This window comes from Moschus berezovskii, chromosome 14 (genome assembly GCF_049115385.1).
Source record: "Moschus berezovskii isolate FMDL1 chromosome 14, NW_MosBer_1.0, whole genome shotgun sequence".
Classification (NCBI taxonomy): domain Eukaryota; kingdom Metazoa; phylum Chordata; class Mammalia; order Artiodactyla; family Moschidae; genus Moschus; species Moschus berezovskii.
Genome location: NC_142473.1, coordinates 34,159,784 through 34,166,147, shown reverse-complemented (window position 1 = coordinate 34,166,147; position 6,364 = coordinate 34,159,784).

Here is a 6,364-nt window from a genome sequence, read left to right as displayed (position 1 = left end):
AGGTATAATACTGAGCATATAACGAAGCTCATTTGCCATCACTTCATGGCAAACCAGGTGGGAAAACAATGAAAACAGTGAGAGACTTAATTTTCCTGGGCTCCAAAATCACTGCAGATGGTTATTGCAGCCATGAAATTAAAAGATGCTTGCTCCTTGGAAGCTATGACCAACCTAGACAGCATATTAAAAAGCAGAGACATTACTTTGCCAACAAAGGTCTGTCTAGTCAAAACTATGGCTTTTCCAGTAGTCATGTATGGATGTGAGAGTTGGACTATAAAGAAAGTTGAGTGCCAAAGAATTGAGGCTTTTGATCTAAGGTGTTGGAGAAGGCTCTTGAGAGTCCCTTGGACTGCAAGGAGATCCAACCAGTCAATCCTAAAGGAAATCAGTCCTGAATATTCATTGGAAGGACTGATGCAGAAACTGAAACTCCAACACTTTGGCCTCCTGATGCGAAGAACTGACTCACTGAAAAAGATCCTGATGCTGGGAAAGACTGAAGGCGGGAGGAGAGGGGGTGACAGAGGATGAGATGGTTGGATGGCATCACCAACTCGATGGACATGAGTCAGAGTAAGCTCCGGGAGTTGGTGATGGACAGGGACGCCTGGTGAGCTGCAGTCCATGAAGTCGCAAAGTGTTGTACACAACTGAGCAACTGAACTGGGCTGAACTGAATGAGGCTCAAGGTCCACTGGAAGTTGAATCTTCTGCCATCTTGGACCTAGATGTTTCTAACCAGTTTGTCATGGTGGCTCAGTGGTAAAGAATCTGCCTGCCAAAGAAGGAGACACGGGTTCAGTCCCTGGGTTGGGAAGATCCCCTGGAGAAGGAAATGGCAACCCACTCCAATATTCTTGCCTGGGATATCCCATGGACAGAGGAGCCTGGCAGGCTACAGTCCACGGGGTCGCAAAGGAGTTGGACACGACTTAGCGACTAAACAGTAATTCTCTAAAACCATTTAATGTCAGAGATGTCAACGACAAACTGGCACTTGCCAAAGGCATTTGCCATCTGCCTCTGCAGGGATTGAATCCTGTGCTGTTCAGCAGTTGATCTTCGACGTGCCCTGAAGGAAGTTCAGGGTGGAAAACAGGAACTAGATACTTTGTGTTCCAGGAAAACTGGCAGAACAGGTCCTTAGATAGCTAGATATTTTCAGGAACTGATTTTATGAGCTCAATCCTTGCATCTCCTCCTATCTAGAAAAGCACTAAATCCCCTCACGGTGACATCAGCTCTTCATGGCTAGCAGAAAACTTCTGCAAAGAAAGGGCTTGATTGTATGAACTCCCCCTTCACCAAAACCACATATACTGACCTCCCCACCACCTAACCTCAGTGGAGCAGTTTCTCAGAGCTATCTGAGGTGCAGCATCTTAGGCTGCAGTTCTCATTTTGCCCCCAATAAATCGTGACTCTCACATTGTGTATCTTTTTTAAGTCGACAGAGAGCTCCAGGATTCAGTCCTTCCACATCTTTTCTTTCCTGTTTATATTTGCTCCCTTGGTGATTTCTTTTAATCTCATAGCTTTAAATAACATCCGTATGCTGATGACTCTCAATTGTATATCTCCAACCCAGATCTTGCCAAACATGTAAATCCAACCTCTTGGTGTCTTGACACGCCTAATAGACATCTCAAACTTAATACGTGTTAAATCAAGTTCCTGATCTTCCCCTCACTCCCAAATCTGCTCCTTCTGTGATGTGTGTGTGCACACGTGCACGTGTGCACTCAGCGGCCCAGTCTTGTCGACTCTCTGCGATCCCATGGACTGTAGCCTGCCAGGCTCCTCTGTCCAAGGAATTTCCCATGCAAGAATACTGGAGTGGGTTGCCATTTCCCACTCCAGGGAGCTTCCCAATTCAGGAATTAAAACCTGTGTCTACTCTATTGGCAGGCAGATTCTTTACCACTGAGCCACCTAGAACAAAATCTGACTACATGTTGGATCTTTCTTTTACTTTAATCTTTGCTTCCTGTTGTTTTTGTTCACTAACAGGATACTGTCTGTACATAATGGCCTGTCATAGGGAACCCTCCCTTCTGCCTGAAAATTAAACCAAAGTGCCTTTGTTTAGGAAAACATCCTGATCTTGTTCACCTGTGAATGGCTATAAGAAAGAATAAATTAACACATTTCCTTCCCTCTATTACCCAAGACTGGCCATTCCAGGAGATATTTGCAAGACTTATGGCCTTTTGGGGCTTTCTAGGTGGCTCAGTGGTAAAGGATCTGCCTGCCAATGCAGGGGACTTGGGTTTGATCCCTGGATTGGGAAGATCCCAGCCTGGCAGGCTACAGTCCATGGGGTCACAAAGAGGTGGACACGACTGAGCAATTTCACTTCACTTCACTTCTTGGAGGAGGAAATGGCATCCACTCCAGAATTCTTGTCTGGGAAATCCCATGGACAGAGGAGCCTGGTGGGCTACAGTCCATGGAGTCACAAAAGAGTTGGACACGACTGAGCATACACACACGGCCTTTTTAAATACTTTACTTCCTCATCTCCTCCCCCTCTCTGTTCTATAAAAGACATCCAGACCCCAATAAGATGGTTTTTTTGAGACACTAGTCTGCCATCTTCCCTGCCAACTTTCCGAATAATGTCTCTATTCCTTGCCTCAGCACCTTGTCTCCCAATTTACTGGCCTGCTGTGCATGGAGCACAGAGAGCTAGGACTCAGTTAAACTTTCACAGCCTATATATCCTCAGTTAATGGTCAGGCCAAAAATTCCTCCCTTTTTCTCATGCCACCCAATCCATCAGGAAACCCTATTGGCTCCGTATTCAAAACATCCAGTATCCAACTGCCTCGCACCTCCTCTCCTGTTACCACACTAAGCAGAGCCACCATCACCTCCCATGGGATGCCTGCAGTGACCTACTTGGTCTCCTGCTTCTACTCTGGCTCTCTTCAGATCTGTCCTTCATTCACTGTGGGGTCCTATACCAGGGTCACAGATGCAAGACCTTGAAGCAAGGCCATCTATGGAACTAACTGAACCCAGTTGTAACCATTGCCAAAAGCCCCCCAGTCCTTACAGGCAGCTTCCTGACCCCAAATTAAGCAAAAATACTAACCCTAACCAATCACCTAATGCCAGCTTTCCAGCAGGAATTTTTTGTCTTGAGGCTATAAAAATTGGCTGCTAACCCACAAAAACTGTCGACTCTCCCTGACCTGTCAGAAGGTCGGCCCGCTGCACTTGAAGCACCCTAAACTCACTCCCTTCTGAAATACTCTGTGTCTGGAACTTCTTTTCCAACCCAGGCTCAGACTGCCATGACAGACAGAGGTTTTAGGGACTCTGTTAAAGCAAGAACCAGATCTATGTCCCTCCTCTGTTCAATGACTCCTATCTCAGAGGAAAAGTTTGGTTCAGTTCAGTTCGTGTCCGACTCTTTGAGACACTAAGGACTGCAGCACACCAGGCTTCCCTGTCCATCACCAGAGCTTACTCAAACTCATATCCATCAAGTCGGTGAAGCCATCCAACCATCTCATCCTCTGTCATCCCCTTCTCCTCCTGCCTTCAGACTTTGCCAGCATCAGGCTCTTTCCCAATGAGTCAGTTCTTTGCATCAGGTGGCCCTAGTATTGGAGTTTCAGCTTCAGCATCAGTCCATCCAATGAATATTCAGGACTGATTTCCTTTAGGATTGACTGCTTTGATCTCCTTGCAGTCCAAGGGACTCTCAAGAGTCTTTTGCAACATCACAGTTCAAAAGCCTCAATTCTTTGGCACTCAGCTTTCTTTATAGTCCAACTCTCACATCCAAACATGACTACTAGAAATCTTTCCAGTAACAGTTAAAGTCACTGAACTGCTCTTAGGATCCAACAAGGGTGTTCCCTTATCTCTTTGACTTCGTCTTCCACTCTGTAGCTCATCCTCTTTCACTCCAACCACACTGATCTTCATTCTCTTTCTCAAAGGTGGCCTGTCTCAGGACATTTGCATTACTGTTCCCTCTGTCTCGAATACTCTCTGCCTAGACATTCAGATGGCTCACTCCCTTAGCTCCTTTGGGTTATCCAAAGTCACTTTATCATTGGGACCATCTCTGATATCACCTGACACACTGTATCATCCTCCCTGGTTTATTTGCCTCTATCCAATACTATATATTTTACTTATTTCCTTATTTGCTTATTGTCTTCTACTTCTACTAAAATGTAAGCTCCTTAAAGGCAAGGACTTTGCCTGTTTTGTTCACTGCTGTATTCCCACTTCCAAGAAGATAACCCAGCATGTCCAGTAGCTATCCATAAAATGCAATGGAATGAGGGTCCTAAGGTAAACAGATAGACAGTCCCTGGAGAAAGAGACCTAGGCATGGCTTTCTTGACAGAAGAGAAGCCAATTTTTGTCCAAAGCGGTTTTGTCATCTAAGCCTGGCCTCAGTGGCAGCTCTTGAACAGGTCTCAGTGATCAATGACCTTAAGTGAAGGGAAAGAATGCAGAAATAAAGGAAAACAAGTCAAGAAACAATTGCTCAGTTAAGTAACAGTAAACAATAGTTTAATAAAAAGAGTCCGAGTTCTTCCTCAAGGGATATACATAAGAATCTGATGTCAATCTTTTCGTTCAGCTGGATCCAAAGTCCTCACCAAGGTAGAGGATAACTATCTGCTGAGACCCTAGACAGGGCCTAGGTCTAGGGAATGATGCTGACCATTTCCAACACTCTGACTTCAATCAACTAAGGCTCTCTGTTAAAAAACAGAGATATCACTTTGCCAACAAATTTCATCTAGTCAAAGCTATGGTTTTCCTAGTAGTCATGTACGGATGTGATAGTTGGACTATAAAGAAAACTGAGCACCAAAGAATTGATGCTTTTGAACTGTGGTGTTGGAGAAGACTCTTGAGTCCCTTGGACCGCAAGGAAATCCAACCAGTCAATCCTGAAGGAAATCAGTCCTGACTATTCATTGGAAGGACTGATGCTGAAGCTGAAACTCCAATACTTTGGCCACCCAATGTGAAGAACTGACTCATTGAAAAAGAGCCTGATGCTGGGAATGACTGAAGGCAGGAGGAGAAGGGAACAACAGAGGATGAGATGGCATCACCGACTCAATGGACATGAGGCTGAGCAAGCTCCGGGAGCTGGTGAATGACAGGGAAGCCTGGTGTGCTGCAGTCCACCAGGTCGCAAAGAGTCAGTGACTGAGGGATTGAACCAAACTGAAGGCTCTCTTGTTAACCTTTGATCCAATTCTATGTGGAATTCTATCCAATTCTGCTTAAGCCCCTTCATGAATATGCATATACTGCTCAATCCCTCATGAATATGCATGTACCCTTAGCTTAAAACTTCCCCAATTTTGCTGTTCAGGGAGACACTGCTTGGGGAAAGATCCCATCTACTCTCCTTACTTGCTGCAAGTAATAAATTCTTCCTTCTGCTGATCTTTTGACTTGGTTGTGTCTTTTGGCTTGACACCCACCAAAAGGGGGACCCGGTTTGGGGGTAACAATAAGGAAACAAAAGAGCTGCGATCTGGAAGATATTTGTCTTGCACAAGAGGGACACAGCTCTCACCGCTCCTGGAGCAGAGGTAAGAATGAATTCAGCTATGTTTGTAGGCAGAACTTTAAGGATTTCCCTCCTGATTGCCTCTAGTTCCTCAGGGAAATAGAAGACAAGGAGGGGCTTGGGAGAGTGGTAATGGACAAATGCCACCTGTAGAGAATAAGAGAAGAAGCTAAGGACACTTGAAAGGACTGATGGTCCAGGTGAAATTGAAAACCTTGGACTTTCCTTGGCACCAATCTACCTGGCCATGTGGTTTTCTTCACAGTGGAGGAAAGGGTGGAAAGTTATATACAAAGAATGGAAGTAACAAAAAATTAAGTTTCCTTTGGCTTTTTCTTGAAAGACAAAAAGAGAATCTCTTCTACTGACCCAGTGTCACCGTTTACCCACTTCAGGAAACACCACCAATCACTCGTCTCATGTTAGTAAAACAAGCAGAGAGTGTCTTAAAGAGTAGAGAAGAAGGGAAGAGGCAGAACAACTGGCCCTCTTCCAGTCGGGTGGCAAGGAGCTGAACAGTTAGCCTTCCCTAAAAACTGAAAGTTGATACGTATGCCCTGGGGTTCAAGGCTGAGCCTTCTCCCCGTGACCCTTCCTCTTTCCCAATACCTTCCAGCTGTCCCGTCGTGTCACATTCAGGTCCACTTCAGGTGCTCCAACCACCCCCTCCAAGCTCGTGTGCCTTTTCTCCACGTGGTTCTCTGTATATGTCGGTCGCCTGGGAGATTCTGGTCGGGCGGGGCTCTGATGACGTCACAATAGGAACAAGCCAATCGCCGTGACGCGTCTCAGTGACGC